This window comes from Cheilinus undulatus, linkage group 1, assembly GCF_018320785.1.
Source record: "Cheilinus undulatus linkage group 1, ASM1832078v1, whole genome shotgun sequence".
Taxonomy (NCBI): Eukaryota; Metazoa; Chordata; class Actinopteri; order Labriformes; family Labridae; genus Cheilinus; species Cheilinus undulatus.
The window spans coordinates 29,096,743-29,119,253 of record NC_054865.1 but is presented as its reverse complement, the minus strand read 5'-3'; positions in this window follow the sequence as shown (position 1 = coordinate 29,119,253).

Here is a 22,511-nt window from a genome sequence, read left to right as displayed (position 1 = left end):
AAAAAAATATATACATGAATAAATAAATAAAAGTAAAAATAAATACAAAAATAGAAAATAAGACTCAAAACTTAAATATAAATAAATAAATAAAAGTGTAAATAAATACAATAATAAATATATAAATAGAATAACATATTAATAAATAAATAAAAGTGCTCTGCTTTCATTCCTTTATTTCATGCTGCAGACACTGTTAGCATGAAAGGCAAAAGGAAAAGTTATTCAAATGGGGGGGTGGTCCTATGTGTGTCTTGGGTTGAAGTATTCGCCTATTGGTTGATCGACATGCGAGTGCAGAGATCTACTTTGCATGAAATCCCGGAAGTCTGCTCTGTGAGGAGCAGCGAAAACGGGAGGAAAACAGACTAATATTTGTTTAAATCGGAAATATTTGGAGGCAACGGAGATCCAAACTGTTTCCTAGTCTGTGGGTATTGATATCCGGCCACAAATCAAGTTTCCTGATGTTTATCTGGACCTGATTTAAAGCACGCAAAGCAGAGCCCCTCTATCCACGATGGATGTGAAACTAAATTAATATTTAAGTTTTGTGAATATGAAGCCTTGAAACAATCATTCTCTTCTGTAACTAGTTATTTCACGATATTTTGTCTGGTAATATATCGTAACGTCTTGTCCACCAAGTATCGTTGTTTTTCAGATTAATTGCTAATATGACCTCAAGTCTATGATAGTGGAAAAAAAAAATAGTTTGTACAATTTTTTGTCCAGTGAGGTCGGCAGAGGGGGAAGGACATTAGGAATGTAAGCAGGGCAAGAAAGAGATGGACATGACACATGAGGTTTGCAAGAAGTGCAACATGAAAGTAAAATACGACAAAAATAAGGGCAAAACAAATGCTAAATCAGCTAAACAGTTGAAAAAATGGTATAAATTGCAATATATCGCAATATATCACAATATATGGTATCGCAGTACTCACTATATCGCAAATGGCTGGTTTAGGGTGTAGGCTGTCATAATCACCTATGCAAAATGCTTTGCCACATTTTTCATACACCTTGAGCAATGTTTGAGAATTACAGCTACTTGCTAATAATGGTAGGTGGTTGTGTTACAGTTTAGACAGAGCATTTGATTGGGATAGAGGGCCTGAATTGGAGAAAAAAATGTGACAAATAATAATAGGTACTATAGAAATAACCAATGACAACACTTAAAGTCCTCGCTACTCTATATCATTGTGGCATCATCAGACATTAGTCATTATGCTTAGATTGGATCAAATCCTGTTCAAATATAATACTAGGATGAATATATGCCTGTCAACCTTTTTAATGCAGATTGGCACAAAAAGTCGGCTAATAGTTCATATAAAGAATTCCCAAATATTAAGATACTGAATTAAAAAGTCAAATAGAAATAGTTGATATATAAATGCAGCATCCAGCTTCACATGAATTAATCAAGACAAAACTTTGCATTGCCTTCAGTCTGAATATACCTCCAGGCACTTCAGCATTAGTTTTACCACTTTAAAATACCGGTTGCTGCTCGATATAGCAAGGTACATGGACACAAACACACATTGATAAAAACACACAGATTTACTCTCAAAAAGGCACCGTATCTGCATAAACATAAGCGGACATATCCCTCAGGCATGAGGTGATCATCGCAATCTGTGTGTGTTCTAGTGTGTGTTCACGGTATACAGAGTGCGATAAAAACATCTTCTGCTACATAGGATTAAGATCAGCTCTAAGCTGTATCAGGTGGTTACCTTTAATCAAGTGTGGTCAAGCGCTTTAATATTGCATGTTTGGGGTAATGTTGGATAATGTTTTTGGGCTGTGATGGAAAATACACACTACTCTATGCTTATTTGTTCTCCCAGAACACACTACTTTGCTGAGGTGCAACTCTAAATTTGTTCACATTTATTTGAGCTAGAAGTTTTTCTTTCTCCTCTATGTCGACTGCCAACAGTAGTAAAACTACTGCTTTTAAAAGGCTTTGACTAAGAATGAATAGAGTCCCTTTTCCTCTTATATATGTAGTTCATAACACTAAACTTAGCACTAAAAGTGAGGGAATTTGTGTTTGGTAGATTATTTCTTTCGTGTAACAATGCTTCCGAGCAATAAATCTCATACCACTGGAAAGCCTGTTTATTTGCCTTTTAAATGGTGCCACATTTGTAAGGAGCATGCATTTGAGGGATGAGCAGCAGAGCTGGGTTGGGAGGTTGCGCTGATAAAAACCTGTCAAAGCCAAACAGATTTGCTTTGAGCTTCTGGCATTCCCAGGTGCTGACAACCAGGTGCTTGATTGTAAACAGTTACATTCAGCGAGGAGTCTAGATTCTGCCTTCACCAATTGGAAGGCAGAAGTGGAGAAGAGTCAAAGTGTGGAGAAAACTCGTAGAATGCTATACTGATTGCTGCACTGATGGAGTAACATCTTTTAGTGGAGGCAGTGTGATGGTGTGGGGGGGCATCTCTCTCACTGGAATAACAAGGCATGTCATCACTGGAGGCAATCTCAATTAGAGAGATATGTAGATGAGTTTCTGCAACCAGGGGCAATCCCATATCTCCACAGTCTGGGACCGAACTTTATCCTCCAAGATGACGACGTTAGAGAGGATTGAATGGCCTGCCAGCAGTCCTGACCTCAACCACGTTGAACACTTGTGGGATCAGCTTGGGCCTGTGGTTCGTGCCAAAAAGTGACCAACACAACCACTTGCGACAAATGCTGGTTGAAGAATGGGATGCCATCCCACAGCAGTGTGTGACCACGCTGGTGACCAGCATGAGGAGGAGGAGCCAGGCTGTTGTGGCTGTGTATGGTTCTTCCACACACTACTGAGGCTCCTGTTTGTTAAATGCATTTTTTTTTCTTCAGACTTCAATCAGAAGATTTGGTGAATTTTTCATGGGCACAACCCACATACTCAGCTCTGCTGCTCATCCCACAAATGCATGATCCTTACAAATGTGGCACCATTTTAAAGGGTAATAAACAGGATTTCCAACAGTATATGATTTATTGCCAAGAAGCATTGCTACAAGGAAGAAATAATCTACCAAACACAAATTTATATGAGCATTTATATTAAGTACCTTGAAACTCTTGGGCAATCCTGGGGCAGTAAAAGTGGTGTAATTAAACACTAACTGAAACCAGGTATGAAACTGGTGCTATATCCCTCTTTTGATCTGATACCTCTGAGTCATAACCTTGCAAAGCAGATGGATACGCCCCTTTTACTTGTTTCTCACTGGTGAATCCATCTTGCAAAGCTCCCGTCTGAACTGTTCAGGCCCAGTTAAGTGACAGGACCAATCAGCGACGAGGGGCAGTACTTTCAGGCACGGTGGAGTCATGACGTATGCAAGCAGCGACAAGAGACCGGTGCAATTATGGTGGAAGAGATTAGCGTGGATGCTGCTAAAGTGTAAGTTTTATCAGAACTTGACGACATTGCTTCGTTTAAAGAAGAACAAAGAACAGCCTTGAGTTGTTTTCTTTTAAAAAATTACAAAAGTCGTGTACTGACATGTCTACAGTCACCATGGTTTGCGTTATTTCTCAGTAGCAGCGCATGCGCACCTCGGTCGCAGCTACGTCATGTGTTTAGTTGCTCTGATTGGCCCATAAGGATGTGACAGACAGAATGTTCATCCAATCACACTCCAAGGTTTTTTGTTTTTTTTTTTTTAAATCCTCTGCCCTTTCCCAAACGCTTAGTATTGAAGGTTTTCCGGATGGATGTGTGAAACACATCCATCTGGCGTGTCAGGTTATCTGAGTCAGCGAGCAGACTTTAATTTCAGCCATCGAGCCTGTGACCAAATCACAGCAGTGCTGCTATTCAAAGCAACATCACCTGCTCTCATGTGATATTGCCAAGATAAGAATGTCTTGATGCTCAACAACAAATATGAACTTTCATGCATTATATCAAAAAACGACTTTCCAATGATTTCCAAACCACCAGCTCCCACAGCAGAAAAAGATGCTGCAGATCAGTGGCATTTTACAGCATGAAGCTTTATTTAGAGGTGGAATTCAGCCAGAGATGAACAACAGCAGATTCACTCTCTTTCATGAAAATTGAGGTGAAGACCCATCTGCCCCAGTTGAAAAGGTTTCTACTTGATTGAAAATTTTGTTATCTGGAGCTCCATGACTCCATGAATGTACAGAGAGAGAGGCAGACAGGAGCCTTGAGATAAATAATAGAATCTGGCTGTTTTTGTAAGTTTGTAAATCAGTTCTCCGCACTGTCACACTTTTTCTGTCACAGCAAACATTAGTCTGATAACTTTCCACCTACTGCTCATACAGATTATAAAACAGCTAAAAGTGCAAAAAAAAAAGACAAATTAAGATTAACCTTTAGCCATATTATAAGGGCGTTTGTTTTATTTTCAAAGAGAATGATTACAAATGTTCTGGCTTTTTATAGAATCAGTACCATCCAAGTTTAGTGTAATACTTTGGACTGACATAACTTCATAAGGGAAACTATTTTAAGGATGCAATGTTACCCAGAGGTATGAAAACACTCATGTACACCATCACAGCATATGGGAGAAAAATCAGATACATATCAGTGAAATAGATGGAGCAGTCAAGCCTCTGCAACTCCTCCGCTCTCTGATGAAGAACACAAAACTGAAACGAGTCAATGGGTTGTTTTAAAGTAATCAGAGCTGGTGTGTCGTTGATGCAGTCATATGCAACAACAGAGGGTTCAGTGCTCAGCACAAAATACCTAGTGTGTGACTAGACACAGACATAAACAGGAGTGATAGAATTAGTAAAAAAACATTTAAAAAGCAGGAGTTTGGATGTGGCAGGAAACAGGCTGAAGGAAGATGTCAAGCATCTAAACACACATAACTCCACACTAATGTCTTTTCTTGTGTACTGACCTTGAATTCTCCTTTAATTTGTCAAATTTGGAATAAGTACATTTTTTGGATAACATCCAAGTAAAATCACACAAAGATACACTATGGATCCACACATGGATTAAGATTGCTAACAGCATGCAAGCATCAGATATCGCCAGGGTGCGAATCGCCGGGGGAGATGGGGATTTCCCCCCATCTTGTTCTGATATACCCCCCTCTGATGATAAATATCTGCGGTGGGGATACGTTTTATCCCTGCCTCTACTCTGACTGAATGCTGGGGCATGGGTAGGCATACGCACCGCTGGAGCACCCACATTTGCCCATTGCAGCGCAGTGGCATGGGCATATTTTGCATGTGAAATTATACATAGTAACTTATTACAGCTCTCCCCGCTTGGTACAGTCTGCCTCTTGTAAGCACAATGAGCACCTGACAGACATGTCAATCAATCAGCACTTCGGGCCTCATCCAATCCCCGCCTCCCGACTCAATTCTCACCAGCCAAAGACAACCTGATTTGCTGACAAACTTACCGGTAGTTTGTTTACAAACTTAGCTGGTACAGCAGCATGTCCTAACGACCATAATTATCTACATGCGAGCACAAAAAGGACATTACTGAAGGAGGAAGGACTTCTGAAGTGAAGAGAAAAGTTTTTAGATTTATTTTTACAGTGAATGTTTGTGGGAATCCTGATGGTTAAACCCCGCAGCTGCAGGTGCGAACTAGCGATCGGGCAGGTGCTGCTGTTGAACCCATGTCATGATCACAGACTGACAGAACATCAATCTCCTCTGAAACTCGGTAAGAAGCAGCATCACCAGATCAGAAGCTAATCTCTCTTCAAAACCACTATCAAGTCCAGTAACAAGTCTTGAGCTGGTAAAATGAAACTCTGAATGAAAACACTGATTTCTGACCCCTAAATGACTGCAGCATCAAGATCATGCCCATTTCTGTAGAGCACAGTTTTTTATCTTTCAGACCGATTCAGAAATCATCATCTCAACAGTTTAATGGAACTGAAGAAATTAAACAGACTTCCTACGAACTGTACAGAGAACTAACTGGCTCAGAAGATGCTCCGTGAGGGCATGTAAGCTGGCTGAGTAAGCATCTGAAGGTAGGCTTTATTTCACCCGTGATCGTCTGTGATAAAATTAGAATTACATTCTGCAATTGTGCATGTTTGGAAGTTGAGTGGTGATTGTATGGCATAGAGCTGCTGTCTGTGTTGTCCCACACCTGCTGTTTAAGTTTAAATGAGATTATTAGCATTATAATGCAAAGCTGTTATTTTTTTGTGTTTAGTACATGCAGTTGCAACAGGCCTGCATGTTGACTCATGCAGACTATAATATCATTGACAATTCCAGAACCTTTGTGTTGCAAAAGCCTGTTTGCATTTTGTTTTTGATGTGCTGTCATTGTTCTGTTATTTCTTGTGCAGCTTTATTGCTCCGCGTTTAGCGGACATTAGTGCTCCTCAGTGTTGGCATGAAAAATGTAACTGTTGTTCCAAGCTTTCCTAGAAATAAGAGTTTGGCTGATTGTACTTTAATAACTTTAAATAAGCCCTGATTGAGAGAGAGAGAGAGAGAGAGAGAGAGAGGGAGAGAGAGAGAGAGAGAGAGGGAGAAATGGAGAGAAGTGAGTGAGAAATGGAGAGAAGTGAGTGAGCCCGTGTGTGCATTATGCAGTTAACAAGAGAAGAAATAGGAGAGAAAACAATCATTTGAAGTGCATTAACCTTCTGCTATTTACCGGCTTGTGTTATCTTAATTTCTGATAAATTCGGTGTGCCATCAATATGCAAAAATCGCGAGTCTTTGGAATTTATCAGGTGAAAATCCGGGTCTATGTACACTTTAGAATTTCTTATTTATTTCAGTGTTGAGCAAAATGGATTTTCAACCGTTGTGTCCTCACAAACTACACATAGCAAACTCAAATACCAGGTGAGAATTGACTTGAAGGCTCACAGTGTATGCCTGGCTATAGATTAAAGGCCAGTTGCAAGATGCGTTTTTTTTTTGTTTCGTTTTGTTTTGTTTTGTTTTGTTTTTGTTTGACCCACAAACAGCTGACTAGATACACTGAGGTGGTAGAGCCTGTGGCCGATTACCAGAACTTGTATTACAAAACAGTGCCAAACACAGAGGCTTTCTTGGTGACAAATAAATGCTAAAGTGTGCAATTGAGCCAACATCGATTTTGGCACATTTTTGCCTTCCAATCGCTACATTATGTGGAGCAACTATACCCACCCAACTATAGTACTGTGTACTGTGAAGATGAACCAGTCGGAATGGGTTAACTGGTCTTTATGGCCATATTAAGTGACATGAATTGACCAGTGCATCAGCTTTAATGTTAAAGATTGGTTCACTTTAGCTTTGTTAGCTTTAGTTAAAACTAGCATAGCTACGCTAGCTTTGCAATTAACATTACTAAATAAGCCAATATAGCTAAGTTAGGTTTAGCAACATGAGCTTTAGCAAAAGAAGCTAAAGCTAACATAGCTACGTAGATAACATAATTATGTAGCTTATACATAGCCACTTAGTGAGCTTTAGCTGCGTTAGCTCCCTGACCTACACTTGATGCAGTGCAGTGTTTTCATGTGGGATGAGCTTTTTTCCAGTAAGCTGACTGTTTACTAAGTTTTATTAAATGTTGGGTAATTAGGATATGCAGGTCAGGTTTTAACTTTTAAAAAAGTTAAAACCTTGAACATTATTACCCTTACCATAACCCTTAACCTAACCTGTAACAGAAGTTTAATCCAATTTTATTTTGAACATTTTAGCCTGTATTTCTGTTCTAAAAGAGACAAGGTCTCAGATGAACAGTCTGTGAGTGTACTTTCTGCAGCCAGACCCCTCTTGGTATGTTTCTCTGGAGATATTATTGAATCAAGTTTTTTTTTTTTTTTTTTTTTTTTTTTTTTTAATGCAGAATCTCATAAGAACTAATGTTTCATGATGGTGTTTAGGTCATTAAAGTCTCTTTAGGAAAAACTCAATGTACATTAAGGCTAGGATCATTTTTCCTTTAAAAATGTGGAACACAAAACAACGGCCAGCTTTCGAGGGAAGTCTTTTGTTACATCAGTGCTTGCTATTTTCATGTGGGCTGTTATGAAATGGTGTCTGATATCCATGAGACTGTGAAGCACATCTCTTCTGTCCTGTTTCTGACCCCAGTCCCCATCTGTCACAGCATCCCACCTATTCATTTCCTCATCTGCGCTCTCAGGAAGTCTGGAGCTGAGCCAGCCGGCTATGTGAGGATGGTCCTTTGCTGTGGTCAGAAGTACACCGTGTTTCAAAGACTCACATCCTGGAGTTTATTTGAGGACAAAAGTTGGTGAATATAATTACCATAAAGTTATTGGGCTATGAAACATGGACTATTGAAGATAGGGGCTGAATAAATGAACTGCATGAATTACTGAGACCACTGTTTCTCAACACAATGATGCAAACTTAAAAAGCAGAGAATATACTTTCTTCCCAAACACTTAAATTGTTTCTGAAGCTCAAGCTTTCACATAATAAATCCAAGATAGTGATGTTTCTGTTTCACTGCCACATTAGTTGTTGTTTTTGTTTTGTTTTGTTTTGTTTTGTTTTGTTTTTTTTATCAATGTGTGTACAAGTTAAATTTCTCATGTGAATCTTGGACAGCAGATATAATCCTGTTTAAGGTCTGAAGAACCACATGAGCAAATGTAGTATAAAGAAATATTTTGATATCAATTTCTTTCTTTCTTTTTTATTTTTAGTTCTTTGTCTTTAGAATTAGCCAATACTAATAATGTTCCAGTGCCAGTGCTAACTTAAAAAGTATAAAAAAACAATAGCTTTATTCTATTAGCTCTCTAGATGTGATAAGATTGCATATATTTTTGTATCTAGTCACTTCAGAAAAAGTTTGACAAAGAACTGTCATTTAATTGATTGATTTGGTCAGTTCATGACTGTTTGCGTAGGTGTATGTGGCTTCTGCACTGGCGCTCCAACTCTTCTCTACTTCAGGAGCTGTACTGACCTGCATCTACTGTGGCTAATATCCTTCGTGCTGACACATACCTCATAAACCCCACCTTGAAATTAGCAAGCTAATCCTCTAAGAATGTTTTATCTTATTCCTTTAAGAATGTATTCTATTCATTGTTTAAAAGCTTGAATTACACCGTCAGTTTAGCTGCAGTGGAGTTAGGTGGCCTTTGAATAATCCCAGGTAATATATACAACCTAAAAGAAATAAGCAGAGCTAAAATCAACCGCCAAACACCAGATTTTAACTTGGCATTTCTCTTTCAGTGTAACTTTATCTAACATTTTATTTTGTTCTTTTCTTGGCTTTTGTTGTTTACTTCTGGCGAACAACCTTAAATCTTTTTTCTTTGTTGTTGCTCTAAAACAGCAACCATTGAGAGTTTCAATATAACCACGCTGGCTGTGCAGTGCTGCTTCTTGTGTTGGGGAAATGCTTTCCAATACACTCAAAACAACTTGAGTTTGACACTCTGGTCTGTAAATTATGGTACTGGGCTGGTGCAGGGAGTCACACAATAGGGTCTTTGCAGATGACATCACGCAGCAGTGGGGAACACCCCTTAGGGACAAGAGGTGATCTCTACATAGAGATACGCTACAAAAAAGGCCATGTTTTGAGTTGTTTATGAGTATGCCAAATGTTCAAAATGCAAAAATATCCATCCATCCATCCAGCATCAAGAAATGGAAGGAATATGTCATATGTGTAAATCTGCCTTGATCAGGCTGTCCTCACAAACTGAGTGACCGTGCAAGAAAGAGACAAGTGGTTGAGGCCACTGTGTATTTGGGATATTGATTGTCTCCACACCATGTAAATCTGTTAAACTGTGGTAAAAATCACTTTCAATGTATGTAGAAAATTTCTGGTGATAACTACAGCGTAGAAACCCATTTAGAATTGTAAAGTACTAACTTTCCTCTGTTCCAATTCATTACTAACAACACTTCCTGACCCCCAGTGGACATTAGGGATCACATGATTGCAAACAACCTATTGCTATTATTACATGACTAATCTTGCTTTTAAGGCAGAATCAGACACATGGCTAAAATTAGTGTTGGTATTAAGAGAACATCCCAATGGACAGTATTAGATATATAGCATGTCTGAAACAGGAAAGTCCTTCAGCAGATTGATAAATGCGTGGGCTTGTTTTGTAGAGTCTGCTAGTCAGTCTGAGGCCATCGAAACAGCTGCTCCTTTGCCCTTTCTTCAACTTCACTTAAGCTATACTTCTGCATTTACTCTACAACTATTCCCAGTCTGACTTCCTGTTGCTTGTTGCACATAGGTCACATAAATTCAGTGGTTCTATTTGTTGATAAAGTAAAGTATCTAAAAAAAAAAAAAAAGCATAAACAGTCCAGGGTCATTGAGTGATGATATCCAACTTAGTCTTTATGTTTCTGAATAGGTTATTAAAAGTTTGATCATCAGCATAAAGGTTACTTTAAAGTTCATGCAGGCTGCCTAATCGTTTTTTGTGTGGTAAAAACATGTCAAAGATTAAACAATAAATGCAGTTTACAGCTTTACAAGACAGATTTTAAAGTTGTGTCACAGTCCTCATCCTGACAATTGCCTCTCACGTCAGCCAAGCTGACCAGAGAAGCAATCCCTTGACTACCCATCACTGCCAAGCACAACTTAGCTGGCCACAAGCACTTCAAGTAGAAAATAGCATCTTGTCAAAGTGGCTTGGCAGAGTGATGGAAACTCCAGCTCATTTCACAAAAACCAACAGCTGCTTGCTAAATCATCTGTTAAAGAAACCATAGTGCCAGCAATATAGTTCACATGCCTCGTGTTAATGCCGATCATATTTAATCGCTCGCTGAGCAGATGCTGCCTTCTTTTAATTAAGCGACCTCTGAGTTTTGTTACGTCTTATCGAGTGCTAATGCAATCTGCTTCACAAACCTGTAGCTACAAATGCTGAACATCCCATTTTCCACATTGCTGAACTGGTTCTAATGATCAGTTGATAATGGTCTGTAAGCACATAGCAACATCTTGAGGTGTGAAGTGAAAAAGTTGACAGGTTTAATCCAAGTTCCACTGCCTAACTTTACTTCTTGAAAAGTTATGATAATTAAAAAAAGAGTTAATGAATTATGAAGCTGGTTTATACATAGGGAAAAGATGAGTTTGATCTGTTTTTCATTATATTTTAATAAGTTTTGGATTTTAAAAGAACTCAAAGTTTCTAATTATTAGCCAAAAAAAGAGAGATTTCTTCTGAGGGACCATAGCCCAGAGCAGAATGAGTTCCTCTTAGAAAAATGTTTTCTTTATAAAGTTACTTGAGGTAATGACATTTTCTCACATTCTGAGTTCTGGCACGGCAGCAGTGCCAGCCCCATGGTCTGTGACGATGTTTGCGAGGTTTAATTAAGTCACAGCCACTCTTGATGGAGTTAGTTAAAGTCATGAGCCCCTTTTGACATTGAAATGGCTGAGTGAAGCACATTTGTGTTGTTGCTTTGATTGTTTTTAGTCATTAAAGGATCGGGACCCAGGAGTGAAGTTAAGGTCACAGCCAGTTCCAAAGCATCCAAAAGGAGATGACTTTCAGCCATACATCCTACATAAATCCACTGGATTACAGGAATATGCTCTCCTCTTTAAAACTAGCAGAATTCTCATAATTTTCCCACGTTTTATGTCATATTAAAAGATCTTAATACAGATTTTTTTTTTATTTTGAATTAGTTTAGTTGTATTTCGTGCCATTTTAGTTAATTAATAGTTTTGTGCCTTTTCATTTGGGTTCTTCCTTTATGAGTTTTTTCCACACCTGAAAAAAAACGTTTCTTGCAAGATTTTTTTACTTTTAATTAATGACAACATAACAGAAGTTGTCAGAAACTTAAAAACCAAATGGCAAATGGTCTGAAATATAATAGTACAACAGGAAACAGCATTGGAGCTCAGCATGATGTCACAGCAACATGGCTGCTGTAGAAATATGGTCTATTAGATAATGAAACTTCCAAACCAACTTGGTTCACCAAGCATTTTTTATGATGTTGCTACAGCATGGTGTAGTTATTAATGTGTTCACCTCTCTTTTCTCTCCAGGCTCTTTGGTAGCACATGATGACAGTTGGCTCATGAGGATCACAGATGAGGAGAATAAGTCTTTTGGTACTGAATCAGCAACATTGTTGGCCAACTGTGTTTCAGCTTCTTTACCTCAGGTCAGTTGCTCCAGCACATCAGTCAGCTACATAAGATAGCTACCTCTTACACATGCAAATCTGCCCAGATAATGGTATTAATGGCTGCACCTAAAGGCACAGCGGTTCCTGTTCTACCTTGATAACCCTGGAGACTCACAGGAGCGAGGAGATCTTTACTTACAGGTTTAAGATGAACATGCTTATACAGAAGCTGGACGGATTACATGCTAATTCATAAACAACCCTGACGCAGGACGAATCCATCACTCTATATCCTGGAGGAAACTGTATCTGAATAATGTAGTTTACATGGTGCTGGTCTAGCAACACATGTAGACCTATTAGGAGGAGGAACCATCTGGCTGCCTTAAGTCTGTGTGTGTTTAAACAAGAAGTGAAATGACAGTGAGAGTGAGCATCATTCTGCCTCTCTCACGCTCTCTCTGTCTCGCTTTCCGTCTATACGCCCTGCTAAAGCCAAGGCCAGTTTGGCTTGATTTACAGCACAAGCCTCCTAATCCCTGGAGTCTCCAGCGTAGAAAAGGACATGAGGAGCATATGGAGGGCCTCTGATCCTTAGTAGTACATGGCATAGGCAGCCAGAAAATTCAGGTAATTTTAAAAGCTATACTTTTTTAAAAACTTCTCTAGTTTTGTTATTATTCCTCCTCACATGATGCCACATAAAGCTCCCTTTGGTTCTTTTGTGAAAACTTCTACCAGTAAGCTTTTTCCATTGATTTTAACAAGAGGGTCAGATAAAGAATAAACACATTTATGTATCTTCCTCTTATTTTCCCAGAAAACCAGGGTGAAAGTGATAATTTTACCTATTTATTCAGCATATTTTGAAGTGTTCTCTGCTGAAATGGCCTACTTACTCTGACTGCTCATTCATGGGTTAGAGCTGCCCACTAAGACCACAGTCTTCAACTGCAGGTCTCTAAATAGCTCTGCTTAAGCTGTTGGGGTTAGGAAAAGGGGATTATTCATTCACTTTCTAAGCCAAGATTTTAGTGCTGGTGGAGATTTTTGACCCAGCAACCTTCCAGTCACACATTTGCTGCCAACCATTTTCAGTTTGGTCCACATTTTGACTTCCTCAGGCATATAATGTCATAGCTGTAAAAATCTGTAACAAGAGAGCATCCAGCTTAGTGAGGCATTCTCCTAAATCACAAATTACTCCATCGTCCGGAATAAATCCTTCCACTCTGCCTGAGTGGTTGGGATGCAGCCGCCTAAACATTACCTATCTCTCTGTCTACTGGCACCATCCCATATTAAGCTATTAACATCTGTCCCAAGCTGTCAGAGTGGTTTGACCTTAACTTCACCCTTCAGCTCAAAACAATGAACAATTGTTTACTGTGCTGGATAAATGCTATTCTCCCAAACACAGACTGAATGTCTACAACAAAAACAATTAACTGCTAATCTCCTTGCATTGATTTCAAATCCCCAAATCAAATTTCTAACTCTCTGCATCTTCAAATTTTTATGCAAAAACAAAATACAAACAAAATACTTCTGGGGAACTATCCATACTTTCAAAATCCAATCATGTGGCAGTCTAAGAGCCCCAGATTTATTCCCAGTTCTCTAAATACTGGACCAATAAAAGAGTCAGACAATTTCTGGGTAGGGGCATTTATTACTCTAAAAAGTTTAAAGTTTTCACCCAGTCATGCACTAAGATGTAAATCCTGTTTTTTCCTACAGTGCACTGCAGTAAGCACAGTATGGCAACAATATGTTGGAGTTACTATATTATTTCTCTATGATGTATCCTCTTTCATACTCCCTTGATTATGAGGCCTCCAGTTTCCTTCCAGCACTAGCAGGTTGGTGTTTTAGCACTAAGAATGTGTCTCAAGTGATTGTAGGATGAAGAAACCTGTGTGAGGAAGGTCCAGTCACTGGTTGATCAGTACTCCTTGCTACCATTACAACATGAAGACAAAAGAACACTCCAAGCAACTCAGAGAAAAGGTTATTGAAAGGACATGACAGGGGATGGATACAGAAATATTTCCAAGTCAAAGAGCATCCCCTGGAGTTCAGTTAAATCCATCATCAAGAAATGGAGGGAGTGTGGCACATGTGTATGCCTCGATGAGGCCGTCCTCGCAAACTGAGAGATCGTGCAAGAAGAGGACAAGTAAAAGCGGCAACCCTGACATCGATGACTAATCTGAAGGAGTTACAAGCTTCAGCAGCTGAGATTGGAGAGATCGCACACAACTGTTGCCTGGGTTCTTCACCAGTCAAAGCTTTATGGGAGAGTGGGAAAGAGAAAGCCACTGTTGAAGAAAACTCATATATTAAATCTCGACTAGAGTTTGCCATAACGCATGTGGGAGACTTCATGGTCAAGTTGAAGAAAGGTGCTTTTTGACCATCAGACAAGATGCTTTGTTTGGCGGACACCGAACACTGCACATCACCACAGCTACAGCATCCCCACTGTGAAGCACAGCAGTGGAAGCATCATGCTGTGGGGATGCTTCTCAGCAGCCGGCCCTGAATGTTGCAAAATATAGGAAAATATATACAGGAATATATAGGAAAATCCTGGAGGATTTATCAGTCTGTAATTGTTACACAGCATTAGTTAAAGGGTAACAAAATCTTAGAAGCAAAAAACAAACCGATCGGCACTTGTCATAAAGTAAGTAACAAAATCTTAGAAAAGTGGCAGCTATGATGGATCACTGAACGGTGCTGAAGCACTGGGCATTTTATCATCTCCTTTCTTTCTTCTGTTATTTAAGTTCTTATTGATTCTGTTTCACTCAGTTTACTTGCACTATGTTATCAAAAATATTTTGTATCAATATTCTGACTCATGCTTAAAATAATGATTAGAAAATTGAATATGGAGCAATAAATAAAGCAGAAACAACAAAAAAACAGCAAAAACAAAGCATTAAAACAATACCCCACTCAACACAATTTACCAATGCACCTGTATATATTTAACATGCTAAGCCCTTAATGAAAAAAATGTTCAAAACTTTGCTAAACTTCCCTTTTTTGACATTTATTCATGTAAAAAGATTTTCAAAGGGCTGTTTCTGTAATAGCGTCAATCTACTCCTGAATACTGTTTTTTGCATTTTTCCCATGTTCTAACACTGTTCTTGATGCAGTAATAAAGCCATTTAGTAGTAACCCAAACTGTGTCTTTGTTAAACGTGGTGATTAAAACAATTTATCTACAGGAAGACATAGCTGAGGAGATTATATTAGGGGGTGTCCTATCACCTCTCCAAGTTATCCCAGCACCTCTTTCCAACAGGGAAGAACTGCAGGGCACTCCTATATAGCTTGTTTGATGTGCCAGTTTCCTCCTTACATGTCCAACATTTTCTATCTTCAATCATTCTCATCATAAACTAGAAAAGCACTCAGAGAGCGCAGACCTCCACCATTAGCCCTATCTCCCAATAGTGAAGAATCCTTTAAAAACATTCCCGGATCCAGACGGTGATCCGGATCACTCCCAAAATCTAATTCGCCTATTTCTCTCTCCCAGGTGAGAAGGAGACAAAGCTTTGGCTTCGCTACATGTGGACTGTCATGGCAGAAGCACCCAAGGTCTCACTGGACGACTGAAAGTCATGGCAGAGGGTGAATATTCCTCTATTACTCCCAGCATTGTGAGTATTCTACAGTTCACTGTCTTTCTCTCTGTTATGCTCTGACTCGTCTCCTCAACCGGGCGTACGTCTTTCAAACTCAAACTAACAAACGAACAAACCCACCCGATCACATAACTTCTTGGCGGAGGTAATAACTTTAGTGGAGTATAATAGCACCTATGCATAATTTAGTAATGAGTAAATTTACTCCTGATAACTCTTGAAGACCAACCAGTGCTGACATGTATCCTCTCCACCAGCATTTCCTAAGTTCTTTTAATCATAAGTTTTTTCTTGACACTTTTCACACTCTATATTTACGTTTTTTTTTTTTTAAACATAAGGCCCTGCGTGTTATATCTGTCGTGCCAATAATTTTCTGTATCAAACTGGATTCCGCTACACTTTTATTTTTCTAATACAATACTTGTACTACTCCCCATTCCCTGTCTTTTCAAAAAGATACATGTTTTATTCATCCAACAATCACTGAAAAATAGAAGTAGAAATATTGATATATCAGTTAATTTATCACTAATTCATAATTGCTGTCACTTTCAGTAAGTGTTCTGGGGCTGTAGTACTAGTCATATTTTGATGAAGTTAACACAATATTAGATGTCAGGATTAAGAGGCATCAGAGCAACAACATCAATCTTTTCTCCTCTCTGTATTTTCTTTCTCTAAAGGGGTTCTGTAAATGTACAACCAAGGCTTGTCTCCTCACCAATTAGTTCATTCAGCTGATCAACTTTCTTTCATTAAAAAAATAATGTAATACACTTAATGAAATGTCACCTGTGTGCCTATACAAACTGCACTGCATGGAGTGTAAAGCAATCTTCCCACTTCGTTGGACTCAAATATCAGCAACACCAAATAGCTTAAATGAAGTTGCTATAAATAGCTGTGACCCTGATATCCTCAGCACTGATCTACAGTTGAAGACTCAAACTAATACAAGCCTGAAAATGTGAGATTTGCAAACTGAGTCCATCACACGCATGGAATAAAAAAGAGGGTGGACGAGGGTAAAAGCCTTTATCTTGAACCCTCATTCCTATCATTCCAACCCTAGGACTCCTCTGCAACAGTCTCTAATCCACAGCTTTAGATGTGTTTATCTGCATTTTTTAAACCTATCATGACCAAGATCTTGTCTCATGCATTCACAATATCTGCATCCTCAGAACTTCTAAATGGGGGCAATGGAGTTTTTTTTTTCCTGTGGTCTGATCATTTGCATAACTAATCTGGTATTTACATTCATCAATTGCTTCATTAATTAGGTCAGTGATCAAAGCAGGATTTCTCTATGACTCGCACAGGGAGAAAAAAAATCATTTTAGGGGCTCTTTGGCAGAGCTGCGTGCAGTAACAAAAAGAAATAAAGGCAGGGAGTTTGTGCTGAGATCTAACACATAATTTCTTATGAAGAGTCTGCTGAGAGATACTGCACTCTTATGTAACGCAGCAACATCATTATGAAGACAGTCAGAGACAGCAGAGAGCCTCCATCTTTGGTCAGTACACCTCTGGCAGAACAGTCAGATCACCCACGCCATCTACTGGTGGAGAGATGGAGGGACTTTAACCACCACTAATGACCACCCAGGGGAGAGGGCCAGGGGCAGAGGAAAACTAACAGTCCTTTCAGGGAACGGATTTGAGGGTTTTGAACAGTGATGACATGTAAGATCCACCATCAGCCGCTATCATTAGTCATGTGAGACGAATCCAGGTGCTGGGACCTGCAGAGATGTTCTCCTGCTCAGCTGTGATGCGTAGTTCGTCCACCTTCCTCATTCATCCGACCTTCCCCTTGTCAAGGAGTCAACAGAAGACAGGTCTGTGTGTGCTGGGCATTCGCGGTGTCTTGCTGACACACACAGTGTAACCATCGAGCAGTGCTGTGGTCCCCGCTCCATTTCTCCTAGTTTCTCATTGGCTGGCAGCACTACATCATAATCTGGAAACACCAAGTACAGGAGGGAGCAGTACACAAATAGAAACTGCTGACCCATCTGTTTCACATATGAGTAAAAAAAAAAGGCTTGAATTATGAAATATATACAAAATGGAGGAAGGCGAGATCAATTTGAAAGGCATGACTGGGTTGAAAAATGAGTGTTGCCTTGCTTTAATTGGACATTTTGAAGTTTTTGCACATCAGTGAATTAAGCATCCTTTTACACCCCGTGTTCACTCAGTCTGTAACACCTGATTAAAATAAACCTACAGCCAACACAGAGACTATAGATAACTGTGTTTTCAATTTTTGGGGCTATTTTAAAGTGGTTTTATGCTGATGACTGGAATTTTCTTCAATCAACAAAACCAATGATTTAAAAAGATAAGCTTCTTCATCTTCAAAAGCCTTAAATAACAAAATACTGTAATGCTCCTAAAGCTTCTTTAAGAAACATTTGATTTGAAGGAATGTTGGTTCCCCTATTAAGAAAACTCTATATTTTCCCTCTTTGCTGATGTTTTGTACAGGATAGTGTTTTAACAAAAAATCTCCTTCTTCCTTTTAACAGTCCCATCACTTAGTTTGCATCAAAGATGTTAAGGCTGTCTTCACTGGGGGTGTTCCTCTGTAATTAATTTAAAAGTTATTTAAAAACTAATTTGGATTCATTATTCCACTGGTATAAAGGCAAGAAATACTCTAAAATCAGTTACAATAGAACATGATTTATTTTTTAATTGTTCGCATTTTTGATTTGCGAAATATGACATATGTTAGCAGTGCTAGCACCACCAACGTACAGATGAATGCCCATTTTGCTGCATTAAATATCCCTGTCAACTAGTGGGTCAGGACCCAAATGTGGGTTTCAGATGTGTGCCTGGAAGAAGTATGTGGTGAAAATTACAACGTCATTTAGCAGACACTTTTGTCCAAAGTGACGTACATCTGAGAGTGCAACACAAGCAAATATCTAGACTGGAGGAAACAACAAAGTCCACAAAGTCAGGTCAGGTCAGGTATGGGAACATATCCCAGGTCGGCACTTTGCCCCGTCAACCTTGGTCCTGTACTACTCTGTGCCCCATCTCTTCTGGTATCCTCCCAGCTGCCCCCTCCAATATGCACATGGTTGCCCCTTGTCTGGAACAGCCTACTGGGTCCTGGACACCCAGTATGCAGTGAGCTGGATCAGGCCCAGGAAAGCATTGTCAGGCACATTTAAAAGCGCACCTGCCATTCCCGTATCAGGCAGCTGACCCTTCCCATCCTCGCTCTCCTTATCTTGTCTGCATTAGACACACGATCTTGCCATCAATACGGAAAGATGCACCGAAGAGAATTAGTCACAAAGGAGTCCAGTCGGCACCTCTGGCCATCAGTCAAGGTCCAGACCTCATAAGAGTATAGTGAGACATAGAATCTGACTTTTGTCTCAGAAGACTTAAAGTCTAATCAGATGCAAGTGCTGCCATGCAGTGCTAGAGGCTAAAAGCCCTGGGTTCCTTTTGACAGCTATTCAAATGACATTTTCAAACTAGATCACAAGACCCAACATCAGGCAGTCCTGGCAAACCTGAAGAGTCCCAAGAGGACATGCCCTTAAGTGAAACTGGGTCAACAACTCAGCCAAAGACTCTCAGGTGACCCAGGTGACTCAGGTGTAAACAACTCTCAGGTGACTACCCAGATCATTACCATGTGGATGGTCAACATAGGCTATAAATCCCAACTTTGCCACCAGTCATTTTTAGATCTGAAGAAGCCTCTTGGAGGAAGGGTGAAACATCTTTAAGAATCTCAGTCAAGTCCAGTAGCCCCCTTGAAGAAGATTTGGGAAACCATAAATGTGAACCTACACATACATCTGCTAGAAGCGAAGAGGCTATGCACTTTGTGTGTAGAAGTCTTTTTTGTTGTTGTTTGTTTTTGTTTTTAATGATCAACATCAGCAATGAAACAACCAATCACTCATATGAGACCTCACATTATCGCCATCAATTACCCCAATAAGTAGAATGGGACAATGCAAGCCACCTGTATTTGGGAGATTCCTTCTACCACTGGGGACAACAGTGGAGAAGAGTCTAGCTAAGTGCTTGAAGAGCTGGGTCTTTAGCATTCTCTTAAGTAGAAAAGGACTGTGCAGATTGAATGGAGTTGGGTAATTCATTCCACACCAGAGGAAAAGAGTAGAGAAAGTGAAATAGAAATACTTCCCAAGAGACTGCTTCTGCAACATGCCAGTCATTCACTTGTTTACATAAAGGGTCAATAGCAAGCCCATTAGCCAGCACTACAACCACTATGGCTTTCCCCTGCTAGTGGAATGCAGCTGCATTACAGCTTGGACATAATATTTGACTTGCACTGGGGCCAGACATGCAGAAATATTAGGTCGTTTCCACCAAGCAGTCCAGCTAAGTTTGGTGCAGAATGGCACGCATTTTTCTCCATAGAGTTTCCATAGAGCAAAAGTTGGAAAGGATCCCAAAAAACAGACCCGTACCGTCCCACTTTTTGGCACCCTTCCGTAGGGGTACCAATCTGACCTATTTTTACCAAATAAGTGGAGCTACACACCCAACAATAGGGGATTGTACTGATGTCACGTCAGCATGCAACACAGCTGCTCAGCTGCTGAACACGGAAGTCTGCGCTGCGAGGAGTGGGCGGAAACGGGAGAAAAACGGACTAATATCTGTTTAAATCGGGGATCTCTTGGCTCAACAGAGATCCAAACTGTTTCCTAGTCTGTGGATATTGGTATCTGGCCACAAATCAAGTTTCCTGACGTTTATCTGGCCCTGATTTTAAGAATACAAAGCAGAGCCCAAAGGCTCACATCAGCTTGGTATATCCGTGATGAATGTGAAATTAAAATTAATGCTGAAGTTTTGTAAAAACGAATCCTTAGAGCAGTTGATCCTCTGTACTGTAACTAGTTATTAATCTACTTCTTACTTGAGGTAACCTGTGAAAACATCGCTCTGTGGTTGTTGGACGTGTTTGTAAAACTTCAGGCTGCAGCCTATTTGAAAACAAGGTCAGCGCACCCAGGATTTCTGATTTAATCTAGTTTGATTTTAACACCAGCTAAACTTCTACCTTATTTTTAATGCAGCAAATTCCCATAGTACAGCTCTAAACATTCATGTTTTGTAATATAAACTGTTACTGACTATATATATTCACATATTAGCGTATAGTTATGACGCAAAATATCTCTGTACATGCATTCTATCAGCTGAGGAGCTGTACTGACAGCGGTTAACATAATTAAGATGTAGTTACTTTTTAAAAAAGCACTTTCAGCTGAAATAAAGCTGTTAAATGTACAGGGATTTCACTCATCCTCTCTATAACTGCGGCTGGACCAGCAGACTCGCGCTGCATGGGACTTCACATTCATCACCTTTACAACCCGTCCACCAAATGAGGGCACGGGTGTCTGTGGAAACGGAAACTATTTTGGGGTTTAGCAAAACAAACCATACTGAATCAAAGCGGACCCCCTGATAGAAACACGGCTTATGATGTACTACCACTGTTTACTGTGGGGGCAGTGTTGAGCAATGTAGCCAACAGTTCAAGCCAGAGAAGTCCAGCACAACAAAGAAGAATCATTTGAAAAATGACAAAATTTACTCAAACTTTCTGTGGATATCTTGCTGAATAAATGCGGCAATGAGGCAACTTATTGAGTTGTAGAGCTCTGTGTGAGACAGCGACCTCTCGGTGATAGATTTTTTTGATGTATGTCACAAATCAACACATACTGTAAGCTTGTGGGCAGTGACAGTAACATTTCAAATGCACAGATTCAGTTTTTGAACATAAAGGATGCAAATGAGTCACTACGTCTGTGTAGTTTCTATATTTTTTGTTTGGGGGGCTGCTTTTATTCAAGGAGAAGGAAAGTGGATAGAGTTGGAAACAGGAATGAGAATGAGAGGCTGCACCTAAATCTGGACCACCCTATAGGTCGCACCCAAACATCTAGGCCATTTGCTCCCCAATATCTTTTGTTTAGACCAGTGGTTCCCAACTGGTGGAATGGAACCCAAAAGTGGGTCGCAAAGCCCTTTTCAGTGGGTCGCAGATGTGTGCCTGGGAAAAAAATTGTGTTAAAATGTCTATGAGACTCTATAAAGCATGCATGTTCCTTTTTTTCATTGTCTTTGTTACACCTTTTGTACTGTCCTTGGACCAAGCTCTACTATTTTATTTGATTGGCCAAAAAAAATCCCCCAAATTTGGGTCGCAATTCTCATTGAGGAGTTGATGGTGGGTTCTGTGACTCAAGTTGAGAACCACTGGTTTAGACCACATTCCATTACTCCCTTCATCCAGTACCTACCCTGTGGCAGTATTCACCAGGATCAAATACAGCTATGCAGAAATTGTATTTTTTTTGCTGATTGTCTGTTTTTTGTTTTTTGTTGGTCATACAGTGCTTAACAAATTTATTAGAAACCTGTCATACTTGTCTCAAAGACCATCCAGCATCATGAAGTGCTTTAATGCGGACTCTTTCATTTTCAGTGAGCTCTCGACATTTTACCATTTTGAACAGGAATGAGGAATTTCAAACTGAATTCACCCAAATTTGAGCTGGCTCACTGGGCTTCTCTGAAAAGTCAGAAATGAATCAAGCATTACATTAAAGCACTAAAACTCATTTTTCTGTTCAGGAATGCAAGTCAATAACTATAATTTGACACATTAATCAATAGATATTAATGTG